Below are 26711 nucleotides of genomic sequence, written 5' to 3'. Positions count from 1 at the left end.
AGGGAGGAGATGTGTGCAGTGGGGGGGAAAAGGATTACATGGTAAGGAGAACAAATTCTTGTACCGGCAGCCAAATGGGTATGAGGGGAGGGAAGATGACAGTGTCAAAGGAGATGGAGGGTAGGAGAGATGATTGTGCTGGGTGAGTAAGTAGGTAATTGAGAGATCATCAGGACTGAAAAAAGCTCAGGAATCCTTGTGCCAGGAGGAAGGATGAAAAAGTTTTGGGAGGAAGAAGTGGTGCCTGGAGACAGGGAAAAGGAAGAGAGAATGACTGGGCTTAAAGGATTCTAAGAAGCAGGGAAAGGTGGGGTAGTGTCTCTAATGTGGCTTTCTCCTGTCTGCCCACCCACCCACCCAACACCTCCTTCTAGCAACCCCTTGGATCATCATGCAAAATCCAGCAGGGAGTGAAGAATCCTCAAACCCACTACTAGCACTTCCAGCGTTTCTCTGCAAAGCAACGCTGGAAGTATAACGCATTGCCATTGTTGGAGCAATGCTGGGCATGCTAGGAAAAGTTAAGAGGATTCCTCACTCCCAGCTCTGTCCTGTGAAATCGGCAGGCGTGTGGATCAGGGTGGGGGAAGTGGGAGAGTTACAAAGAGGTGGAAGATGGGTGGAGGAAAACACATGAAAGATTAAGAAAAAAAATGGGAAGGGGAATCCCAATCTGTGGAACCTGCAAGATTCTCTTTTTAACAATTCAGAGGTATTTGGAGGGTCGATGGGTGCTCAGGCTGGCCAGGCATTTGTGAAATTTGGGGATGATGGGGGAAATCAGCCAGCAGGCCTTTTTTTTTTTTTCAAAATAGTGTCACTTAACTAGATATCTTTTGAAGATATTCAGTTAAGTGGTAATATATCCAGTCTCACAAGGCTGACAAAGTGGCTGTCAAATCCAATAATACAAGGAGGGTATCACTTTCACTGTCAATCTATCTATGAATATCATTTGTTGTAGCCAACAGAACCAATTTCTAAGCCTTAACACTAATCTGACTGGCAAAACCTCTTTATCTATCATAAACTGAGAACTGGGAAAGCACTTTCTCTACCATTTAAAATGGACTGGACAATAATGATCTACTTTAAATTAGATGTATCAAGGTCATACTATATGAGAACATGGAATGATTTAAAGCACTAGCTCTATGGCTTTTTGTGTCTTTCAGGACCTGTTTTGCCATTCCCACTATTACTCCTTGCAGTGCCCCACAAAGTGTCGACCAGTGCAAATGCATGCTTTGCACATGCTGTAGCACTAGCTCAGAACAGCATCTTGTAGGAGCTATTGTCTATAATAGTGAAGAAGTCAATACCTAAAAGAGTGCTTGGCCAATCCATAAATCTGATGAACAGGAGACCCAATCAGTGTTGCATCCAACTAGCAGGAGGGCCCCATGAGTGGCTTCACCTACCCGACACGGCCACCACCACAACTGTTGGTTTTCACAGCCTTGAAATGCCACCGAGATCTGGCTCGGCCACCTGCTCTGTTGTTTCTTAGACGCATGTGTGCGTGTCTTGGCCTCAGTTAAAGGGCCAATGGCGAGAAAGCCAATGGTGCCCCCTGATGACATCATCCTCCAGCTGCCCTAAAATAGGGCTCTTTAGTCTCTGCTCAGGATCTTTGCAAGGTCTTCAGGTCTTCTGTGGTCTTCTATTGTGTTTCTGGCCTTCAAGGTCCACTGTCTTCCTGGGCTCCTGTTTCCTGTTGGTCTCGTCATCTTGTTCCAGTCTTGAAAGTCTTCAGAATCCTATCTAAGTTTTCAGAGTCCTGTCAGAATCTTCAGAGCCTGATCCAAGTCTTCAATGTCTTCCAAATCCTGTCTAAGTCCTCCATGACAGTCTTCTCTGCTGGTTCAAGTCTTTGGAAGTCCTTCCTTGATTTTAGTGTACTTTCCAAGGTCTGAGTTGCTGAGTCTGAATTCTGAGCTCCAAGTTTGAGTTCCTGAGTCTTGTCCCTCATCTCTGGAATTCTTGTTCCAGCCTTCAGCCTGTTCCAAGTCCTGAGCCTTCATCATGTTCCAAGTCTTCAGAGCCTTTGTCTTTATTTATTTATTTTATTTTATTTAAAAGTTTTATATACCGCTCAATGGGAAGGTAAACTATCCGTCTAGGCGGTTCACATATTCAAACATACAAAATTTGGTCACATATTAAAAACATAATTACAATACTTAGTACAAACAAGATTTGAACAAATTGAAGTTATATACTGTAATGTTGTGTGAAGATTTTTTAATATAGATTATATGCACTGGAGAAAAGATGAGTTTTTAGTAGTTTCTTAAATTCTGAGCGGTTGGCTGTCAGTCGGATATGTTCTGGAAGTGAGTTCCACATTATTGGGCCGGCTACAGAAAATGCTCGTTTGCGGGTTAGAGATAAGGTAGCAGATTTTATTGTTGGTATTTCTAAAATACATTTATCTAAAGAACGGAGTTGCCTAGTCGGTCTGTAAATTCTTAAAAGTGAGCATAGCCAAATAGCGTTAGTATTATAAAGCATGAATCTTCAGAGTCTGCAGCCTTGTCTTGTCAAAAATGTCTTGAGTGCTCACCCCTCATCTCTTATGCTCAAGCTGTTCCTAAATGGTGAGTCCAAAAGGGCTTTCGGAGTGCCTGGAGGGCTACCCCAGAGACTAACATGGGCTGCTGGTTGTCACCTGAGGTGTCCTAGTTCCTGTTTTATCTGTTGCCTGTTCCAAGTCTGCAAAAATCCTGTTCCAGGTCTTCAGGTGAGCTTTCAGCTCTGCTTGAGCCTTCAGTCTGTCCCAAGTCTTCAGATTCAGCCTAGCCCATGCCTGGATGCGCTCACCCGTAAGCGGCATGGACCACAGCCAGCCCCAGGGTTGTGTCAGTCACGTCGCAGCACAGGGGCTCACGCTTCTGTCCATTTCACAACAATCAATGTTTCAGAAAGTGACAAATCAGCAAAGCATCAATGTTAACAGATCATGACAAATAGGAGGACCTCAAAATTCAAATGAGACTAAAAGGGGCAGAGGTATGAATGGGACATTATGTATTGGTAAGAAGTTAAAAACAGATTAATGGATAACCATTATAATCTGATAAGTGGACTTACAAAAGAATAGAAAGATCAATGACACTTCAGAGGAGGAAAAGTAGCATATAGAATAAGTTGAAAATGTGTGGATGTTAGAAGTGACAGACCATCAAGAAGACTGTTGCAGAAAATCAATGTGTTGCATGATCAAGGCAGCAATAGGGTTTTGGCAGTTGAAACAGTGGGAAGTGTGTACATTTTACAACATTGAACAACAGATGACAATAAGTGTTGGATTCCAGAGTATGTGGCAGGGAAAAAGGAATTTTAAAAAAGGATAGCAAAGGCAAGCACTGATCTGAAATAAATGAGTAGAGAAAATGGGGCCCAGCCCCTCGGTGAGAGGCAGGGATAATTGTTATGATGATTTTTTATATTTATTACTATATGTTCTATGCTGATTTTGTATTTATATGCCTTTTATGCTTTTGTTATTTATGTATTGAATTTTGAAAATTTTTTATTGCAAGCCGCTTTGGCAGTTTGCTAGCTGGAAAGAGAGAGATATTAAGTGTATGTAGAAATAAAGAAGGGTGGGGAAAGAAGAAAAATAATTTCCATCTTACCAGGGTTGAGTTTAAGGACATATAAACCTATTCATACAGTCTCAGAAATATGGAGCAGATGTGTGCATAGATTTGAAAATGATGCTCAAGCAGGATCAACAAAATGTAGCTCGAGTGGGCTCCTGTAATAATATATGAGTGTTTAAGGCCACCGCTGGAGAGGAAGTCTGTGTGGTCTGAATAGATCAAGTACTATGTCATTTTTTCTGTTGCTTCTTTAAAAGGTGTCATAGCCTACAAAAGCTCCAGTTTTGTTCCAGACCAGAGAAGCTACTAGAACTATACACTACAAAATTGTATTTCCAAATACTATTCCCTATTTTTGGTTGCAGTACAGCAATGAAAATATACTGAACCTTCAAATTTCCTCCAGCATAATACTATCTCACTCAGCCTTAAAAATGCTTGGTGTCTGAGAGCTGATTTAATGATATAACCCAACTAATCATCTGAACTAAGTGCAAGTGTCCACAGGTGAAATTGTATTCAGAAAAGATATGGAGCTGAATGAAATGTCACATTTTTCTTTTAATACTTGGGGCTTTGTTAACATGTTCATAACAATGACAGAGGAAAGAGAAATGAGAGCAATCTGACAGTGCTGGATTATTTATGGAATCAAAGGGATCATTCAAGAGAGAATATTAAAGATCAAAAATGTCATTTGGCACTGGCAGGAGTGGTAAAATGTTGATAGATGTTATATCTGTAATGGGAGAAAAGTAACAATTTAACACCCAGAATAAAGATGAAGAGAAGTGAATTTACTCAAAAGATATGTGACTAGAAAACGAAACATATTATTTGCTAAAGACGAGTTAATTAAGATTCTGTGTTCTAAGATTAACTCCATCCTGGGTCGGTCCTAAGGAGTTGGGGCTCACCCTTAATATTGGGTCTGAGGCCTAATTCACTTTTTCCTGCCCGGGTGTGGATTCTCCAATAGAGAGAAGGATTTACCATCAGGATCCAACGATTGACTGCCTTCTTAGCTGCTTCTGTGCCAATGAATAGTTAGTACACAGTTATGATCTTCCAACATAAAATAACTTTTCTAAAGTATTCTAAAGTACAATTTGACACATTGTATATTTCTTCTGTGTGTCATCCATAATGCAGAAATTAAACATTCAATAGGTTAATCTAGGTTTCCTGGATCACTCCCTAAAGTCCCCTCTGTTCCCTCCTAGACATTTGGCTTTCCCCTGAGCCAATGGTAAGGTTCCTCCTGACTGCTAAGGATTTGACGCTATTACTTGATCTTCTGGGTTTTCCGTTCTCCTCATCCCCTCAATACACTATGGGGTAGATTTTCAAAGGTTTACACGCATAATATACGCGCATAACCCTTTAAAAAAACCTCCTGCACATGCTGAGCCTCCTGCGCATGCATAGGCTCGGTGGCGCGCACAAGCCCTGGGGCACACGTATGTCCCGGGGCTTTGAAAAAAGGGGCGGGAAGGGGGTGGGAAGGGGGCATGGCGTAGGTCTGGGGGCAGCACCGAGGCCTCCGGCCCAGCGGAGGCCTCGGCCCCGCCAGAAGCAGGCGTAAAGAGTGAAATAAGGTGGGGGGGGGGGAGCGGAAGAAAAGTTCCCTCCAAGGCCGCTCCAATTTCGGAGCGGCCTTGGAGGGAACGGGGAAAGCCATCGGGGCTCCCCTAGGGCTCGGCGTGCGCATGGTGCACAAGTGTGCACCCCCTTCCGCGCACCGACCCCGGATTTTATAACATGTGCGCGCAGCAGCACGCACATGTTATAAAATCGGGTGTACATTTGTGCACGCTGGGTAGCGCGCACAAATGTACCCTGCGCGCGCACCGATTCGAAAATCTTCCCCTACTTTGGCAACTTCTTTGCTGTCTCTGATACACACTTCCAAAAGATTTCTACCATGTTGGCTCTGGGTCCTTTAGGCACAGTGACAAAGGGGTGGATTGCAAGGTTACCAAAATACAGGGCAATCGGCAGACACAATAAACACTCTGCTGAATTCCAGAATTTCTACAAGGCTCTTTCTCATGATGGACAAAGGCTTTTGTTCAAGTTTTCCCTAGAAAGGAATGGGGTACAAAAAAATAAAACTTCCAAAACAATATACAAACTGTGAGAACTAGCTCACTAATCCTTTGCATGAAGTAGCAGATATTATCTGGAAAAACTCTAAGGATCAAAAACCAAGATATTCAAGCCTACAGATCCAATGCATGGGAGGAGGAGATTAAAAAGCTCTTACTCACTCAAACTCCCAAAAAGCCTACTATCACAAGGGGAAATTCACTAATATAAAAACTGGATTGGACTATTGCAGCAATCTCCAGTGGGAGTGCTGTGAACAGATGAAATCCTCCTCTGGCCTAGATGTGACGTATTACCCCAATGAGGTTTTACCCTTGGCTCATCACTTTTCGATTCCAGTCCCAGAAGAAACTATGTCCTGGCATTGGAATCAAACATGAAGGGAAAAAAAATCAAGATAACTTCAACCTCTATAACAGAAAATTTCAATCTCCTTTTTTGCCCACAGACAGTACAGCCTTGTCACGTTGCTTCCTCACCTTCAGACGAATAGAAGTAAAAGAGATGCCATGGCTTAAAAGAGGCTGATCAAAGGTGTCCCTGCTGATCCAGCTTGTGAGGCAGAGAAAGGAGCAGAGTTCCTATCTGAGAGAGGGCATGGGCGAGGGCACATGGACACAAAGTAAGTGTGTGTAGGAGACGGGCTGGAGAGAGGGGCGAAATAAAGGCAGTACAAGTTTCTTGCTGCTCCTGGTTTGCTCCAGTGCGGAGGAGAGGCAGAGACCAGAAAAATCTAAGCTCCTGGCTAGTTGCAGTGATCACACGGGAGAGTTCATACCCTGTAACAATACAAAATCATGCTGCAAAGGTGACAGCAAGCTAAAGGTGTAAACTGAATCTCCTCACCAGTGTTGAGTATAAAATAGCTAAAGAGAAATCTGAGAATAAGACATTGTAAAAACACAGCAAGTCACAGAGTCCATTTGATAAGTGTGGGATACAGTGCTACGAAATAGGAAAAAAAAAAACTCTTTTAGAGATAAATATAAAATTATTGTTATTTTTTCTATTCATCCATACAAAGACGGTGTTCCTTATCCCTTATCAACAAACCATCATACTAGATTTCCAGTGTGCACACAGTCAGGAATCCCCCTATTGACTTATTTTTCATCGAAAAGACTTTTGCTACTCTAAGGTATTCTAATTTTTTCCTTTATTATACCCTACCCATGTCATTCTACTTGTTTCTGTTTGAATAACATGCTTAAATCTGTGAATATCAACACTGTATGACTTTGATAATAAAACTGAAGCTGAGTAAAGAGCATCATAGATATTATATGGCATTGTTGGGGTACAAGAGTCTAAGATTTGTGTTACAGATACTGTACAATCTTATGAGGACCTGCGCCGATAACCCTGGACCAGAGAGCTATTCCCTGAAGATAAAAGAATCCACTCTTACATTCCGTTATGGTAGAGGTGGCCAACTTTGGTTCTCAACAGCCGCAAACAGTACTGGTTTTCAGGATATCAATAATGGATACGCATGAAATATAGGCAGTGAATTCAAATCTATTTCAATTATATTCAGTCTGGATATCCAGAAGCCTGGAGTTAGCCACACTTCTATTATTCTATTTATTTAAAATGATTTATCGATCACTCTTCCAGTCATGGCAGTTTATAAGTTTAGTACATGCGTAGTGTAAAATACATATAATACAAATTACATATATAAATTATCATCAGATTGCATTCTCTTATGTGCTCTTTAATGAGCTGAAATTCCATTGTGGTCAATATTTAGCACTATTTAGTCAATTAAAAAGAAACTTATTTGGCTAAGCAGCAGCCTCTGAATAGCCATCTATGTTCAGTGGCCATCACTTACCCATGGATGCACTAAGCTGTGATGTTTTTTTTGCAGGAGGGGTCCCATAATCATGGAGGGTGTCATGGCGATAGTGGAACCCTCCCCTGAAAAATCATCGTAGCTATATGGTGCATTCTTTCGGCTCACGGCTAAACATTGCAGGACAAAAGAACACAGCAAGTGGCCATTTAACGCGATTGTGGCCCCAACCTCACAGGACCACCAGTCCAGACCCCCATCTCAACCAGGGACAGCCAGTTGAGGCAGTCCCAACTCCCCCAAAATGTTAATTAAAAAAAAAAAAAACCCACACATGGCAATGGCTCTGCACCCACTTCCCCCCTGCCCCAAAGCTAAAATAGAAAATGTAGACCCAGCCTCTCAGCCATACTCCCAGCCCCCACTCCCCAAATGATAGAGATATTGCTCTCCTGATGTGATATCCCCCACCCCCCAAGTGACAGAGATCATCCTCAAGAGTAACTCCCCACCACTGACCCACTTTCCGCATCCCCTTTTAAAGAATCCAGCATAGGGACCAGGTTAGAAGGGGGGGGAGGGGGGGCAGGCCCAGGATCGTTTTATTGTTTTGTTTTGTTTTTTACTTTCAGGGGATCTCTGTTACTTAGGGGGTGAGGTGGGTGGATGGCATCAGGGGGAATCTCTGTCACTTAGGAGGTTTAGGATTTTTTTTAGGATTTGGGGCAGTTGAGGGCACCTCCACTAGAGGCCTCATATTGAGACGGGGCTCAACACTGAACCCTGCTCTATCTCCCCATTTGCGTGTGGCTTTTTTTTTTCTGTTGCTTTAAATGCAAGGTAGGAGTCTCGGGACCCACATGCAAAGAAGGTCAGTGTAATAGGGGAGGGATTTGGGAGGGAAGATGCAAAATATTGCATATATCATGCAATATAATGCATGTTAGATCACAAATGTGACTTGATGCATTCCCCAGTTAGCTGGATAAGTAATTAGCTGGCTAAGTAGAAAACCAGAAATTTTGGGGGTGGAGAATGGATGGAAGGAGGCAGGGCAACTTATCCTATTATCTTAACCGGATAAGTGCCTATATTCAATCTTATCTGGTTAAGTGAACCAAACAAGTTAGAACTGCTCAATAGCAATTCTAAAGTTATCCAGATATAAAAAGTATCCAGCTGACTCAAATTTAGCTAAGCTGCTAAATATCCCTTCTAAGTTATCCAGGTAAATTATATCTGGAAAACTTAGATAACCGGTTATCTTTGAATATTGGGTCCATTATTATTAGTCTCAAATGCTTGCTTGAACAGTGAAGTCTTTAAAGCTTTTTAAAATGCCTTTCCCTCTTGCATTAATCTTAATTGTTTTGATATTGTGTTTCACAGAACAGAATTTGCTACAGAGATAGATCGGTCTTGTACTTCAGCTAAGTAAGCTCAGTGAATAGATGGTACCACAAGGAAACCCTTATTGACTGATCTTAACATTCACTAAGGAGTATGGATATGCAAGGCAGATCCTAGCCTTACAATATAAATAATAACTGAACTAGAAATCTCAAAAAGCCAGTCTCTGTATTCAGTGCAACAATGGAAAAACCAGATTCCCCACCACTTCTCAGAAAACATCAAACAATAAAACCAAGAAATATAAAACAAAATAGTCAAACCACACTGATAAAAAGAATACATATTTCAAAACAGCTGATGGATAGAATAACATTTAATAATTAAACATAAGAAAGTTTAAAAGTTTGCAAAAACCACAATATTTCAGAACAGCAGAAAATAATACCCATTAATTTAATAAAAATTAAACTATTACCCTACTGTCCATATCTGGGAATTTTTTATTTCCAGTCACTCTGAGATTGTTGTAGATTAGTAGAGGAAGGGGGCGGCACATACATTTCTTCCTCTCTCTCATATGCATAGTAACATTGTAAATGATGGAAAATAAAGACCCAAAAGGTGTATCCAGTTACCGCTCCCCCCCCCCCCCCCCTTGCCTCCTCATTTCTCCTGGGGTGCAGATTGAAGCTGCTCCTGCTCATTCCGGCCATAGCAATTGCATCTCCTTCTTTCCACCTGCACATAGCCACCTTTTTTTCCTAGTAGTTATGCGTCATTCTGTACACCACAATACCCCTCCAGATCTGGCCACTGTCTTGTTTCACCACTTTGAAATCATCTGGTTTCCTGCTTGGAGGACATTCATATCTTACTTCCATCATGCACTACTTTCCTGGGTTTCTGGACCCCCAAATGAATAATTTTGTATTTTTTTTTAGTGCCAAGCAGGTGCATATGTCTCAAGATTTTTTTTGTATCACTTCTTATTTGGACTACATCTTCAGATGTGTCTACTCTGATGGCAATAATGAAAGCCCTTGCTGCAGGTAAGAGCTTTTTATGAGTGGAAATAGGGCACTGATTGCTGACCAACCTGTCTGCAAATAACTACGTGGGTACTTTTACTTACAGACTGATTAGGTGAGTCTGGGGGGTGGAGATCAGAATAATGAGCGCAATTTTGCTTATTCCAAACTCTGCATGTTTCAGAATAAAAATCACCTGCAGAGAAAGCAGGCACAGATCTTTGTGGGTCAATTTTCCATAGGCAATAATGACAACTATACTACTCGCAGTTACTGTGATTGTTGCTGCAAACCCTGTGAATTAAAATTCCCTGTGAGCTTTGCAGAAACTAAGAGACCAGGCCCACGCCACTGGGTGTGCAAACCGTGCAATTGCACAGGAAGGCATACCTGGTGGGGTGGCATCGAAAGCAGGGAGAGGCCTGTGCTGCTGCCAGTAAAACCAATCCCACCAGCAACATAAGAAGAAGCCTGTGGTGCTGCTGGTGGACCTGATCCCAACGGTAGCAGAAGAAGAGCAGGCCTGTGGTGTACTCAGTGGATCCGATCCCACCAGCGGCAGAAGAAATAGGTCTGTGCTTCAAAGAAAAAGCAGCATGGCCCCGCCGAAATCTACAGCATGGTCAGCGCTTAATTAATAAGTGGAGAAGTAGCATGTTTTTGGGTGGGCCCAGGAGAGAATGAATGAATGGGGGGGGGGGGGGGTGAGAAGCACAGTAATTGTTCGCACAGGACAGCAAAAATGCTAGCACCAGCCCTGACAGAGACTGATTATTAACCCCTCTCTTGCAAATCTTATAATTACCAGAAAGGGGACAACATTTTCCAGCACAATATCGCTAATGAAATAATGAAAACATTAAAAGGAACTGGCCTCATTCATCACCTTCATTTCTTCAGCGTAAGCTCCATATTCTACCATATGCTGTTGTCTATTTTTCAACCATTTTTTAAATCTAGTCCTCCACCTTATGCTCCCACCTCTAGACTGATCCGTTTATTTATGAGTCTCTGAGATGGAGCAGTATAAAAATCTTTACTGAAATCCAAGTATATCAGAGCCAGTGCCTGCCTGTTCTAATTCTCTCTTCATCCAATCAAAGAAATCATTTCGATTTGACGGATGTGATTATCCCCTGCTAAAATCATGTCACTTCCTTTACTAAATGCATCTCACAGTCCTATTCCATTTTAGTTCATCTAGTTTCATTCAAACACTCTCCCACTGCATATACAGTGCCCCAATATCGTACACACAACAACCAACGGTTGGTAGTTCTTTTTCAATTCCTTTTTCTGCGAAAGTCAAACAGAAGTATTTTATTAAAATCTATGGGGCAGATTTTCAAAGGGTTACACGCGTAACCCCGAAAACCCGCTCCTGTGGACGCCGAGCCTATTTTGCACAGGCCCGGTGACGCTCGCGCAAGCCCCGGGATGCGCGTATGTCCCGGGGTTCGAAAAAAAGGGGCGGGGCCGGAGCCTCCAGGCACAGCGGTCATTTGCTGCTGTACCTGGGATTGCGGGTCAGCCATCGGCCGGCAGGCGCAACTTACAAGGCAAGGGTTAGGTGGGGGGGTTTAGGTAGGGCTGGGGGGGTGGGTTAGATAGGGGAAGGTGGAGGGGGGTGCGGAGGGAACAGGGAAAGCCATCGGGGCTCCCCTAGGGCTCGGCGGGCGCAAGGTGCACAAGTGTGCACCCCCTTGCGCACGCCGACCCCGGATTTTATAGCATGCGCGCATATTATAAAATCGGGCGTAGATTTGTGCGTGCCGGGTTGCGCACACAAATCTATCGGGCGTAGATTTGTGCGTGCCGGGTTGCGCACACAAATCTATGTCCGCGTGTACGTTTTAAAATCTGGCCCTATGCTTTTTTCTTGTTCCTCTTGACACATTTCTCCTTTTCTCCTCTCCATCTTTCAATCCTACCTCCACCTTCCCCCTTTCACTGACATATAGTACTGGGAAACAATATTGACATTTCACATTACCTCGCTGGCTTTATTTTTTTCCCCTTACACCAATGCCTTCCTGACAACTTTCCCCTCCACTTTCAATGTTACCAGTCTGAATGCTATTTTTTCTTTTTTTTTTAATTTTGCCTTTCCATCTTTTTAAAAAAACAATATCGGTCTCATTTTCCTTTTACATTTATTTACTTTCTTAACATAAAGATTAGTTGCTCTTTTAATTTAGCCCCACTGCTCTTCCACTTCACCTACATCATCCCACCCTGCCAGTTCCTCCTTAAAGTATGCCCCTATTTTATCAAAGCACATATTTTTGAAATCCAGAATTTTGACTTTTATGCCACAGTTATGCTCTGCTTTCACAGTTAAGTTGTGCTCACTCAGGTTTTCTTAAAATGTTACACATCTTACAAATTCTGCAAGGGGTATGTAAACTTATAAGCACAGCTCTATATGAAACCATACTATCTGATCATTGGTTCTCAAGTGGTCGCCTACCTGAACACTAGAATCACCGTCTCCAGACTCAGTATCACCCCCTTCTTTCATACTTTCCATTATCATATACAGTATCTGAGGGCAACAACTTTGAAGGAAGTCCAGGATCTTTCTACTGTAGAAGGAATATTTTAATCCATACCTGGCAGGATAAAAATCCCCCACCAACACTTCTCCCTTCATTCTCACCTTGTGGGTGTCTGACCGGATCTCTGTCCACTTCTTCTGCCTGTATTGCATGTCTATAGATCACACTGGTGTAGATGAAAGTTTCACCTCCCTTTCCCAAGATGTCCCACAGTATCTTTTCTTTTCCCCTAATATTTCAGCTGTTTTGATATATTTCTTTAATTAGGGAGGGTAATTTTCAAACTTATTTCCATGGGCAAAACAGTGCTTTACCCACAAAAATGGCCACCTGATATGCAGTTACACTTATGTGCATATGTGCTGTATGTGCAACAATTTGCCAGGACTTGAAGGAGGCCTTCCCAGGGGGTGGGGATGGGGAGGTGTGCATATTTTAGCCTTTTCAAAAGCGCACACATAAGAGTTCCTGAAATATTTCTGCGTGCACGTTAGCAGCTGTAATCATGTGCCGGAAATTTTGGTGGAATGATTATGAAAACAAACCTATGTGCATAAATCGACTTTGAAAATTGACATAAATTAGGTATGTATTTGATGGAAAATGTATGCAGGCCATTACAAAATTATTTCCCAAGAGCTTATTATTATACCCCTTTTACATCACTCACCCACAATCACACATACATAAAATATTCTATCCCGTACATTCTGTTATGTTCACATACAAACACAGTCTGCCATCCAAACCTTTTCAGGCATATCTTCTGACATACAAATTCATGCATCTTTCCTATACTGTCACGTGGAATCGGTCACACAGAGTTGACATGGTTAGGACCTGGCAACTGCTGTTTCTGTGCTATTCTCACCATGGTATTATCTGCTCTCCGTCTGTTATTGCTATAGTAATTCCAGCTCCTCTTTTTCAGTTTCCTTCAGAAAAAAAAAAAAAAAAGAGAGAGATGCACAAATGCACACCACTAAGGATAATCTCCTGTCAGAAAAACAAACAAATAAAAAAAAATCCTATTATTCCATGCCTCTGCTACAGAGAAGAGTAGTCTAAACTTGTCACTGAAACTATAATACAAGACTCTCTAATTTCCAGTTTCCTAACTGCTCTCTCTTTACCTATTTCATCTTTTCCACACTATTCTCTTCCCTATTTATTCCTCTTTCCCACCTACTGTCCTGCTTCTTTTTCCTCTCTCAAATCAAGAAATAAATCTATTGTATGAACATTCCTTACAGTCATCCAATTTTATACATCATTCGTAAACTAATTTCCACCACTGTCTTCTATACATGATACATTTCTACTAGCACAAGCTGGCAGACAGCTTCCAATGTGTTATGATTTCTATATTGCATCTTTAACAATTCCATTTATTTTCTTGCAAAACCTAAACCAACCCAAGCTCCCCTTATTTCACAATAAATGGCCCTCAGCTTTAGAAAGTCTTATCTGCAATCCCAAATATGCCATTTTACAAAATTTGAATAGTACGATTAATACAATATTCCTGCATACATATTGAAAGGATTGTACTATAGCTGGGAACAAACTTATTTCACACTTGGGAAAATATTGAGCAAGTTAAGTAATTTGCAAATGTGACTGCTTCAATTTTTATTGTTAGATCAGCCACAAATATGAAGATTCTAATAAGTACTAAGTTTAATCTAAAAGCATGCATGAAAGTCACTGCAGTAGATCATTGTTGAAAACAATTATTTACACAAACTATTGAATAAATTATCTGCATAAAAATAAACTTTCATAAAAAGTTGTCTGGGTACTAGATTTCCTTGTGGATGAAGTGAAACTAATTACCAGTCTACAATGACTATGCACCTATGTCCCAAGGAGGTGCTGGCAGCAAAAACAGCCTTCGCATGTAGTAAGTTTGTCTTACTGGATAGAAGGCTTAAATCTTGCAAAAAAAATAATGTTGGAGGCTTAAACTAGCACACAATATACACAGAGAGCAATACATTTAAGGTAAGCATTTCATATAAATTTCTAATTATGTGTGTGTATATTTTCTTGAAAAATACAGCTTGAATTAATTATATGGACTAGTTTAACATTAGCATTTACTGAACTGCATCATTTATAAACTAGCGCGTAGTTCTGCTCTGAAAGTAAGCACATATGTTTCAGTACATACAAATATTTGCAATGCAATGAAAGCGCTTACTTTCTCTACCTATTTCATAAACATATGAGCATATATTTTCGATGTGAACAAAATGTAACAGGCACGTGTAATAAACTCCCTTTATAGGTGTAGGCAGGTATTTTAGAAAATGCACGCATATACCATTTTGAAAAAACTATTGCGTGAAGCTGAAATAACCAGTTTGCCCAGTCTACCTCCAGTTAATCTTGATACTTTAGCACTTCACCCAGGCATCTCCAAGGCTTCCTACCAAAAATTGCAGAGACAAGTCTGATTTCACTTACACTAGACAATTATCAGGTGTAAAAGTGTGCAAATAATTTATCTGAGTATCTCTAATAAAATAACAACTTGTACACATACTTATTGACCCTGCCCTGGATCACCTCTTTTATGCACCGGTAAAACATGCACGTTCAATGTCGATAGAATATACGCAAATACAGGCTACCTATGCATACATTGTCTGCTATTACTCCAGATGGAACTCCTTTAAACAAGAACTCAATGGATTGCATTTTCAATTCTCTGTGCATAATTTCCATACAAAATTCTACCCACAGAAAAAGCAGGTGCAAGTGATTGCGCATGGCATGACACTGCTGAAGGGAAAGTACACGTGCACTTTCACTTTGAGAACTGGTGCAAAGTTTGAGTAAAAAGTATATATAGAGACTTTGTCCTGATGAGGAGAGTTTGAAAATTGCCCACTATTTCACAACTGCAAAATTCATGGGTATGTTTTACATGCAGACTTTACACCAATTTTCAAAGAGAAAAGTTTAACTTTGAAAATTGCTTATGGGAAATATACCCCCACAAAACTGCTTCTTTGCAAGTGGATATTTTTCCCAGCAAAAAATATGTACGTATGTTTACAATTGCAAAAATATGCATGGATTTCCAAACTGAACCTCAGTTCTGCCCCCAGGAATGCCTTCCTTTATACTGAGTAAGCTTACCCACAGATAAGGTAGACAATACTCTGCAAGGATATTTACATGGGTAATAAATACTGTTTTAACTAGGGATGTGAATCTGGCTTCGGACGATTGAAAATATCGTACGATATTTTCAAAATCATCAGAAATCGGGGGCTCTCCCAAAACGATAGGAAAACCCCACAAAATTGTCCATGGGGGTTCTCTTATCATTTTGGGGGAGGGCGGGAAAAATGGCACACAAAAATAACCCCTAAACCCACCCCAACCCTTTAAAACTAATCCCTTAGCTTCCCCCACCCTCCCGACCCCCCAAAAAACTTTTTACAGGTACCTGTTGGTCCAGTGGGGGTCCTGGGAGCGATTTCCCGCTCCCGGGCCGTCGGCTGCCACTAATCAAAATGGCGCCAATGGCCCTTTGCCCTTACCATGTGACAGGGTATCCGTGCCATTGGCCAGCCCCTGTCACATGGAGGGAGCACTGGATGGCCGGCACCATCTTTAAAAATGGGTCGGGGTGGACTTTTTGTTTATCGGCTCGGGCGCAGCTGATTAACAAAACCACGATCGGGCTGGACGAAAAAAAAAAGCATGATGTGAATTGGAACCGGAATCAGAACCGATTCCGGTTGCAATTCACATCTCTAGTTTTAACCATGTCAATGGCTGTGAATTTTGCCGTCAAAGCCTAGTTTTCAATAGTCTGCATAAATCATCAAATATATGTGTAAACTGGCCCCTGGAGATTTATGCTAGTGTTTGGATGGCAAGAGTCACACATTTTATCAAATACCATATATTGGCAGAGCTCAGGAGGTGGAGCAAGGTGGAGCAAGGAGGACCTAAGTTTCTCTTTGGTGCTTCTATTTGCCTTTTGCTATCCTTCTTGAGATGGTGAAGAAAAAGGGCAAAACTCAAGTATTTCTAGGTGAATCAGCAATGGCTTCAATTCCTGAGCCCATTGAGCATTTCACCATTGGGGAAAAGTCGGCTTACTGCCTCCAGTGCTGGACTGGTAGAGGACGGCAGTGAAAGGATGGTCACAACTCTACCTGGTTTCCGACAACTCTCTGAGTCCGGTGGTATGCAAGACACCAGTAGATCCAGGTATGGGAAGTTCCAATCTTGCTGAGCAGGCTCTAGATGATGATGACATCATCACAACCGAGGAGCCAGGAGGAGTTCATTCAGGAGCTCGGAGTCACTGAAGCTGGCACCCTCAAGGCAGCTGAGGGAACAGCAGAGACCAAGAAGGTTGAACTGCCTGTGGAAGGAATAGACGCATAGGTGGTGAAACCTCAATTTTTTAACCTTAGAGGCAGTTTGGTTTGCCAATGAAGGTCTGGGGTGAAACTTTGCCTGCACAAATATTGCAAGCCTCTTCTACCTGTCAGAATATCAATGGGCAATGAAAGGTTTATGGCTCAGAAGAAAAATCTGGATGTGTGTAATAAGAGGGTGGGTGTGATAGAACAGAAGATTGCTCAGTTCCAAACCAATGAAGCTATGCTGGTTAAGGATAATACATCTATATATTGTAAGTTGGAAAACTTGGAGAATATATCTAAACACAAGAAATTGAGTCTCATTGGTTTTCCCAATTTGGAACTGATTTCAGCAAAGAAGATGCTTAAAAAAAAATCTTATTGAGTTTCTTAAGATTCCATCACAATCTCTACCTCCTATATTAAGAGGTTTTAGCTGCCAGTCCTGAAAAACAATAGAGAGGAGAGGAGCAGATAGGTCTGTCTCCCATCTCATCAGATAGTTTGGACTTGACAATTTTCTTGGAGAGATACTTTAAAATCTGCAACATTAATCATGATTTTAGTATTGGAGCCAAACAGGGACTAGATTATATAATTGCTTTATAGACAATGAGAAGAACTGTTTTTTAAATGCAAGACACAAAATCTTCCTGGATGTGACACAAACTACTCAAAAAAGAAAAAGCAATTTTGGCTCCAGAGTCTGAAGGTTTTGCAGATTGGAGCAATTTATTTTTATTTTTTTTAAAGTATCCATCAAAATATTTAGTTAAATATCTGAATGCTGTGGGGGTTTTTTTTTTTTAGATCCTTTTAGCTTACTCTCTTTCTTAGTAGCAAGTAATCTCCTTAAAATACTTCATTATTGGCTCCTTCTGAAGCTCTAGATATAGGGACAGTAACTTTCAAATCGGCGCACGGGCACACGTGTGCGCGTTTATCGGCCCGTGCCCAGAGACCTGGCTATTTTATAACTTGCACACGTAAATGCACACATGTTATTAAATTGCCTGGCTGCACACACGTGCGCCAAATTTTAAGTGGGCATGCGCAAATCCCACTTCTACTGCGTAAATCGAAGGATTTTAAAAGAGGTGCCTGCCAACGCCATTCCCAGTTTTACCAGTTTGCCCAGTTAAGAGGTAGGTCCTCCAAACCCCCCTAGTTTGCTAGCCTTCACTCCCCCCAGTTAGCCTCACCCCGTAAAACCCCTCAGATATGGCTAGCTTTATTATTTAACTTGCACGGCATCCATAGCAGAAGTAAAGTTACATGGCAGGGGCCCTCAGAACATACCAGATAACCTAAGTATTTATGCACACATCTCTGGTTCACCCCCCAAATGCCCACGCTCAACCCCTTTTTGAAAACCTTTAACTGGTTTAAGTCATTCCTAGAGAACAGAACATACAAAGTTAAGATAAACAACAAGGAATCTCACCCCATCCAAGCCAAGATGGGGGTTCCACAAGGATCATCACTCTCCCCCACCCTCTTCAACATTTACCTTCTCCCACTCTGTCAGCTACTTACTAACCTCAAGCTCACTCACTTCTTATACGCGGATGACATACAAATACTCATCCCTATTACGGAGACCATACACAAAACCATGGCCTACTGGAAAAAATGCCTCTCATCCATCAACGATCTTCTAACCAGCCTCAACCTGGTTCTAAACACCAACAAAACGGAAATCCTTATAATAGCACCGGATCAATCTGCCCCACCAACATCCAGCGACTCTCCAGACACCTCAGGATATGCCACCGCACCTCAAGTCAGAGATCTGGGAGTACTACTAGACAACAGACTCAGCCTCAATAAATTCATAAATAACACTACAAAAGAATGCTTCTTTAAGTTACAAGTGCTAAAGAAACTAAAGCCCCTTCTACTCTATAGGGATTTCCGCACAGTACTCCAAGCCATCACTCTCACTAAATTAGATTACTGCAATTCACTCCTGCAGGGCCTTCCCGCATACACCACCAAACCACTCCAGATGGTACTGAATGCCACTGCAAGGATCCTTACCAACGCCAAAAAAAGGGACCATATCACCCCGATCCTCCAGCATCTCCATTGGCTGCCCATCAAATACAGGATTCAGTTCAAAACTTGCATGATGATCCACAAGGCCCTACATAACATCTCTCCACTCAACCTAACCTTCCAGCTTCAACTACACTCTTCTAAAAAACCAACCAGAAGGGCATACCAAAACAGAATGAGCACCCAACCTGCAAAATCTACCCTGAGGAAACGAGCTCTATCCACAGCGGGCCCGTCTCTCTGGAACTCCCTACCACCGGACCTCCGCCTGGAGCAGTGCCATACTACTTTTAAAGCGAAACTCAAGACTTGGCTCTTCCGTCAAGCCTTCCCAGAGAGCTAAAAACTTCTCACAGCAATAATCTATTGTTTATATTGCATCAGTTATATGTTCAAAGTTGTGTTCTAAGTTGTGTTTCATAATAGTTTGTACTTTACTATAGATTATCCGTTTTATTCGATATGTTCCATGTAAACCGCCTCCCCGGCGATAGTTAACTCTGTTAAATGTGAACCGGAGTGATATGTATTGTATACAGGAACTCCGGTATATAAAAACCAAAAATAAATAAATAAATAAATGTGTGAGCTGCAGGAGAAATGCCCATATCGTGCCGCCTTTTAAAATCCACTCGGGACACAAGCCTGACTTATTCGCACAGCCCTTATTAATGCGCAAGCTGGGCTTTTAAAATTCACTTTAAGACTTAATTCCTTTTGGATGCATTGGTTGATATGTTTGGGATTTGTTCTGTAATAAGCTTGCTTCTGTTTTTTCATTTTTTTGGTATTGTGCTCTTTCTATCCTCTGTGGTGGACTCGGGTGTATTAATTGTGTGATTTTTTTCCCTAACAAGATGAACACTTCTTTGAATTTATATTAAAATCAATAAAGTTAAAAAAACAAAACAGTATTTCTTTCCCAAAACTATGTGCATATGTTACAGGGCACACGTATATTTTCAATGCAGGAATATGCATACTTTTACACATTTAATAAAATAGGAAGGAAAGGATACCTTTAAAAGACCTGCATGTGCATCCATGTATACATGTTTATGACCATGTGCAGATCTACCCCATATTTTATAACCCACATGTATAATGTATGCATGGGTTGTGAAATATGTGCAATTCTTCCCTGCAACATCTGCACATATCTAAAACATATGCATGAATAGATATGCAAGTTAGCCGGATAATTTCTGACTTATCCAGCTAAGTGATGGCTTTGCTGCCATTTAGCTGGATGAAAGTTACAAAGCACTACATATCTGGTTAAATAAAACAGCTGCATAAGTTTTAAAAGTGCTACTTATCTGGATAAGTAGCACTTTTTAAGACTTATCCGGCAATCTCATTTATCTGGATAAGTAGCACATTTTAAAACTTATCTGGCTATCTTACTTTCGTAAAAGAAAAGACAAATGAAAGTGCACGTCCAAGTCTTAATCAGCAAATATAAATGCACACAGACAAGTTTGGTTTGCATATACTATATACTGATTAAAAAATAGCAAGTAGTATGTTTATTTCCAAACCTTGCACACATCACCCCTAAGCAGCCCCTCAACCCTTTTGTGAGCTATTTTGCATACAAACACATGCAGAACAGCTCATTAATATTAAAACAGTTTAACACAAATTGAGTTAAGCAACATGAATTGTGTTAATCATCTGGTAATGCAAACATTTAACTACAGCTCCCAGAGTTCCATTTATGTTTTTGGTTTAGCCTCCAGCGGCTAAGGAACAGCCCAATGTGGCTCATCTTCATTCCTATAACCCCCCTCCCCCCCAATGAAACCAATAGAACCCAATGGCTTTCCACTCTACCCCCCTTGAGCAATGCAGCAGCATCGTATGGGGTCATCGCCTACTCCTTCTAGTAAGGCAGTGGCACCTTTGGAACTTCACTTCCCACTGTCTACTCTCAAGAAAAATCATCCCCCCCCCCCCCAGGCTGGTGGAATCCCTCAGTTTCCCTCTCTCTCCCTTCGCAGGACCCCCCCCCCCCCCAGTTCCACTACCCCTATTCAACATCATCTAACAAGTAAGGATGAACAGGAACGAGCAGCCCAGACTCCTGGACATTCATCTCTGCCACATAGGATAGCATTGGCTGACTTCATGTGGCCAGTCTGCGGGGCTATGCCTTACTGAACACTGGGATGGTCACTGGAGATGTGTAGGAAGTGGGAGGGAAGGCCCAAGTGAACCTTTAGGTCTCATTTTAGGGAAAAAGGGTTGCATGGTTGACTGGAAATTAATGGCAATGTGGCATTTACATATCAGTGTTATCTCCTAGAAAACACAGAGCATAATGCACTTTAGTATATCAGGTATTTAAAACAGTATTTTCCAGAAGCTAATGCCTATAGACATTGGCCCTTTAATTTTAACACATCTTTAATTTAAAGTGGCCCCTTCACAGAAAACAATCTGAATGTAAGATTTCACAGTTTAACAGTCAATTCCTGTAATGATCATTCTAAGCTCCAGTGTACTGGGTGTAACATAACTAAACAAGCAATAGAAGTGTGTGAGGGAGGAGATGTAACAGATATTGCCAGTAAAGTTTATGTAGACAACCTAATGGACTTCATTTTCTGAAGTGGCTTCTCAACAGAGGATTATATTAAACTATGAAAAATGAGTAATAATATGCTATAAAGATGTACTTCTAAAGCTCTCTGTTTCACAGAACATATTTTTTCCATTAAACAATTTTACAACAGCCACTTATCTCAATGATTTCTTTACTTAAAAATATAGCAAAATATACAACATGATAATGTGGTTAAGTCAGTAGAGGGAATAACATTTCCACTGCTGGAAAGCAATACATGTTGAGTCTTTAGAGACATATCATTCTTGCCAGCATATTTTACAAATTTCCAAATTTATTGAATACTTAAGATAAGAGGACCAATTAGACCTAGCAGTATGCAAGTTTTATATATTAGCATCAGCATGCATGGAAAGCAGCTAGTAATTAAAATGTTAACCTTGTACAAAATGTATTACATTTATCAAGCTAGGGCTGCAAAAATCCCAACGGAAGAGGTGCCTACCAGGGATGAGCAGAGGTGAGATACAGCTGCTGCTGCAGGAGGGCCCAAACACGAGATAACCAGGATTGCCTCTTGTAGCCTGCTGCATGAAACTGAAAATAAAAAATGAGGGAAAGAAACTGTGAAATGGATGATAGGAATGCCTGGAAGCAGAGGAAGAAGCAGGAAGGGCAGTGGTATCATAAGAAGCATACCTAGAAAGTGGGAAGAAAAAGTGTAGAATGAAAGGGAAGGGTGAAGAGTGCCTACAAGCAGGGAAAGACCAGTAAGGAAGATGGAGTTTGGAGGAGAGTGTCTTGAGGAAAGGGAAGAGGAGAGAAAAAAAAAAAAAAGTAAAAAGTACAAATAAAAGTAGCAAAAAATTAAAAAGTAACTGAAGGACTTCAAAGGGGCATGGGATAAACACTGTGGATCCATAAAATCAAGAGGCCGTCAATAAAGAGTGGGTGGCTCGCCAGAATGACGGCTACTGCCTGGAGATAATACCCTTATTCAATAAACATACACATGGTTACTGTGACTCCAACATCGCTCTAAGCTACAACAGCAAGAGGAAATGTGGAAAAAAGGATTTGCACTCACAAAGTGGGGAGTAGCTGGCTTGTTACGGCGGTTACTACCCCAAACCAAATAAGCCTGATACTTCACTTTCAATGCATATCCAGTAGAGATGTGAATCGTGTCCTCGATCGTCTTAACGATCGATTTTGGCTGGGAGGGGGAGGGAATCGTATTGTTGCCGTTTGGGTTTTAAAAATATCGTGAAAAATCGTTAAAATCGTGAGCCAACCCCCTAAAACCCACCCCCGACCCTTTAAATTAAATCCCCCACCCCCCCAAACCCCCCCCCCCAAATGCTTTAAATTACCCGGTGGTCCAGAACGGCGGCGGTCCAGAACGGCCCCCTCAATTGAATCCTTTTGTCTTCAGCCGGCGCCATTTTGCAAAATGGCCGCCGCAAAATGGCGGCGGCCATAGACAAAAACGATTCGACGCAGGAGGTCGTTCCGGACCCCCGCTGGACTTTTGGCAAGTCTTGTGGGGGTCAGGAGGCCCCCCCAAGCTGGCCAAAAGTTTCTGGGAGTCCAGCGGGGTTCAGGAAGCGATTTCTTGCCGCGAATCGTTTTCCGTACGGAAAATGGCGCCGGCAGGAGATCGACTGCAGGAGGTCGTTCAGCGGGGGTTCCGGACCGCCGCTGAACGACCTCCTGCAGTCGATCTCCTGCCGGCGCCATTTTCCATACGGAAAACGATTCGCGGCAAGAAATCGCTTCCTGAACCCCGCTGGACTCCCAGAAACTTTTGGCCAGCTTGGGGGGGCCTCCTGACCCCCACAAGACTTGCCAAAAGTCCAGCGGGGGTCCGGAACGACCTCCTGCGTCGAATCATTTTTGTCTATGGCCGCCGCCATTTTGCGGTGGCCATTTTGCAAAATGGCACCGGCTGAAGACAAAAGGATTCAATTGAGGGGGCCGTTCCGGACCGCCGCCGTTCTGGACCACCGCTGGATCCCCAGGTAATTTAAAGCATTTGGGGGGGGGTTCGGGAGGGTGGGGGATTTAATTTAAAGGGTCGGGGGTGGGTTTTAGGGGGTTTTAGTGTGCCGGTTTTCCTGCCCTCCCCCTTCCCCCGATTTACGATTTTTTAACGATAAATCGGGGGAATTTGTATTGTATCGTGGCCCTAACGATTTTTGACGATTTAAAATATATCGGACGATATTTTAAATCGTCAAAAAACGATTCACATCCCTAATATCCAGCATAGCTCTCTGCTTCAACGGCAGGGGAGAAGAAAAACTGATATTTCACGCATATCCAGCATAGCTCTCTGCTTCAACAGCAGGGGAGAAGAAAAAAGGATTTGCACTCACAAAGCGGGGAGTAGCTGGCTTGTTACGGCGGTTACTACCCCAAACCAAATAAGCCTGATACTTCACTTTCAATGCATATCCTGCTTCAACGGCAGGGGAGAAGAAAAACTGATACTTCACGCATATCCAGCATAGCTCTCTGCTTCAACGGCAGGGGAGAAGAAAAACTGATACTACACGCATATCCAGCATAGCTCCCTGCTTCAACGGCAGGGGAGAAGAAAAACAACCAATAAGGGCTGAATAACACAGTCTGGGTAAAACAAATAAGCATGGGTGTAGCTTGCTTATTGCGGCGGTTACTTCCCCTACTACCCATAACTAATCAAGCTTGATATTTCACTTGGTTGCAGCTCCATCACTGCTCTCTACATTAATGGTGGGGGTGGAAGGGAAATAGAACCAAAGAGCTAAGAGAAACAGATAAGTATGAGAAAAAAAATGTGAAGCTTGCTGGGCAGACTGGATGGGCCGTTTGGTCTTCTTCTGCCGTCATTTCTATGTTTCTATGTTTCAATAGGCACAACTTTAAAAGATAAAAAAAAAAGTGTAAAAGAAAAGAAAAATAGCAAAAGACAAAAAAAACCATAAGAGAAAAAAAAAAAGCAAAAAATGTTTCCTGGCTCCTAAAACTTTGACAAAGGTTTAACTGGCTCATTTATCATTTTGCATTAAATAGCGCAATATGCGCTAATATGCAAATGTCATATTAGTTATGCAAGTGGGATGAGTTTGGGCAGAGATAATGGTGATGAGCAGCTCCAAACATCGAGTTTGATAGAGCAATACACAGCAACGCAGGTTTTAATGCCAAAAATAACTACACCTTTTTTCTGTGCGTTGTGCCCACATTAGCTGTGTGTTACTGACTGAAAAGGTTTTTTTTATTGCATATGGCATTCGGGGGGGGGGGGGGGAGGGAGAGAGAGTGTCTGTAGAGAAATTATCTGTGTAATGTGGGAGCATGGAAATTATTCTAACCACGCCCCCCTTTTTATGGTGGGCGCTATTTTCACTATATAGCTTTTTGATGAAACTAGGCCTAAGTTTTCTAAGAGGCCCATATCCACATAATTTTATTCAAATATTCTGCAAGTTAAGTCTCCACTGAATAAAGTCAGCTAATCATATCCAGATAAGTTTACCAAAAAATCGTTAAACCTAACTAGCTATATTCAACATGTAGCTGGATAAGTTTTAAAAAAAAATGAAACCTAGTAGGCAAAGAGGCCCAGTCCTCAACTCCCCTCCTGTTACAGGTTCAGACCATGGACCCTGGTATCCTGCCCAGGGGCTCTGACCTCATTGAGATTTACACTGGGGCTACCTGAGGGATTTCTCTCATATAAACACACGCAATTACTGAGATTATACCTGGGGGCTCGAACCCAGGAGCTTATCCCCGACACAAAGAGCCACACACAAACTTTGATTCAATACATCACGGTTCTTTCATGGTTCCAGGTATTTAGGAAAGTGAGTTTATTTGAGCAATAGGAGGATAGAACAAATACAATCAGATTACACAGAAGAAGTAATGGTAGATAATAACAGTTGCTACATAGATATAAAAAGCTTACATGTTTCCAACGGATCAGCCTGTACCATCAAGTCCAGGGCTCTCTTCCCTCTCTTTCTCGCTGTCTCTCCTTATACTTTCCCTTCACTCCCCAAAATAGTTTTAACAAAATGTTGGAGCAAGGTGCTGAGTGCACCCCGTAATCTCCAAAAATCATTTTAAAATGTCAGAAGCCTTAGCAGCCCAAAGCCCGCCCTCTTCCAACAGATATTAAAATAAAAGGCCAGGCTCCGGGTTCCCTCTTGCCTCCTCCCACATGCCATCCTTCTGGCCCACCAGCAACTCCTACCCCCGGCCCCAGCCCAGAAACGCCTCTTTTTTATTCAGGTGCGTTTTAGACAAGTAATGACTTACCTAAGCTAAAAAAATGGTCCGATCAGTGCATGGGCAAGTATTTGTTTATCTAACTCCTGAAGTAGTCGGACAACCTTTATGAACATAGACCTCTAAGTCTGCTAAATTCCTGATCTGCATAAACAGGCACGTGTCACCAGATATTTGATCTATGAAATACTATATGGGGGCTATTCAGCTCTGCTTCTTGGTGATCTACTCCTGTGGATATGGTTTTGCCCACTGCCAAATTATGTATAATTGCATCCTGTACAACCAACTCTTCCCCCCCGCCCCCCCCCCCCCCCCCCACACACACACACACACTTTTGATCTGCAGCACAATTACCATTTTACTCGCTCTCAAAATGAGCTTGGAATGTATTCCATTTGAGTTTCAACAGACAAGATTCACATAGGTTTGAAATCCAAGCAGAATAAGGACTGCAAAATGTCAAATGGGGATTGTGCTAGATAGACATTACAGGCTTCGTGGAATATGAAAATGAAAACAAAACTGCCATGGGGCATCCTAATGTAAACAGCTTTAACGATTTGCTCAGAATTATTGCCCTTTGGATATCTTCTGCCAGCTCATAGCAGGTCACCAGCCCTGAAGCTTTTTGAACTTGCTTCCTTTTCCAGATTGGGGAAAAAAGCAAAAGGTGGGGGCTGCCATCGGTTCAGGCCTGGTAGCGTTATTTTTTAAATAAAATGACACTGAATATGCGAGACAAAAGAGAAACAAGCTAGCTTATACAGCATCAGTCTAGCAGTTTAAGTGGAATTCTTACTACTGATAGGAACTGAATTGCCTGGCTCAAAGATGTTTTGGTTTGTTAACTGAAACATTGTTATGTGTTTGTTTAGAAGAGGCTCCGAATTTGATCAAATAATGCTTCTACTCATCTTTTCGGTTTTCATAAACAGCACCACTGCTACGTGTAAA

At 41.9% G+C, this 26711-nt stretch overlaps 1 protein-coding gene across 4 annotated transcripts in view; it reads right to left on the bottom strand.

Moving 5' to 3' along the window:
• The window catches only part of CDH12 (cadherin 12), a 2479035-nt gene that overhangs the window by 803364 nt on the left and 1648960 nt on the right, over positions 1-26711 (bottom strand). The window contains exon 1 of one of the 4 annotated variants that reach the window (XM_029590318.1): positions 21978-22085. The exons of the other annotated variants lie outside the window; for them this stretch is intronic. The gene's annotated coding sequence lies outside the window, so the exon portion shown is untranslated. Of the gene's footprint in view, positions 1-21977; positions 22086-26711 lie in introns of those variants that run through there. 4 annotated transcript variants of the gene reach the window in all.

This window comes from Rhinatrema bivittatum, chromosome 2 (genome assembly GCF_901001135.1).
Source record: "Rhinatrema bivittatum chromosome 2, aRhiBiv1.1, whole genome shotgun sequence".
Classification (NCBI taxonomy): Eukaryota; Metazoa; Chordata; class Amphibia; order Gymnophiona; family Rhinatrematidae; genus Rhinatrema; species Rhinatrema bivittatum.
This window is presented reverse-complemented; position numbering and strand designations above follow the sequence as displayed.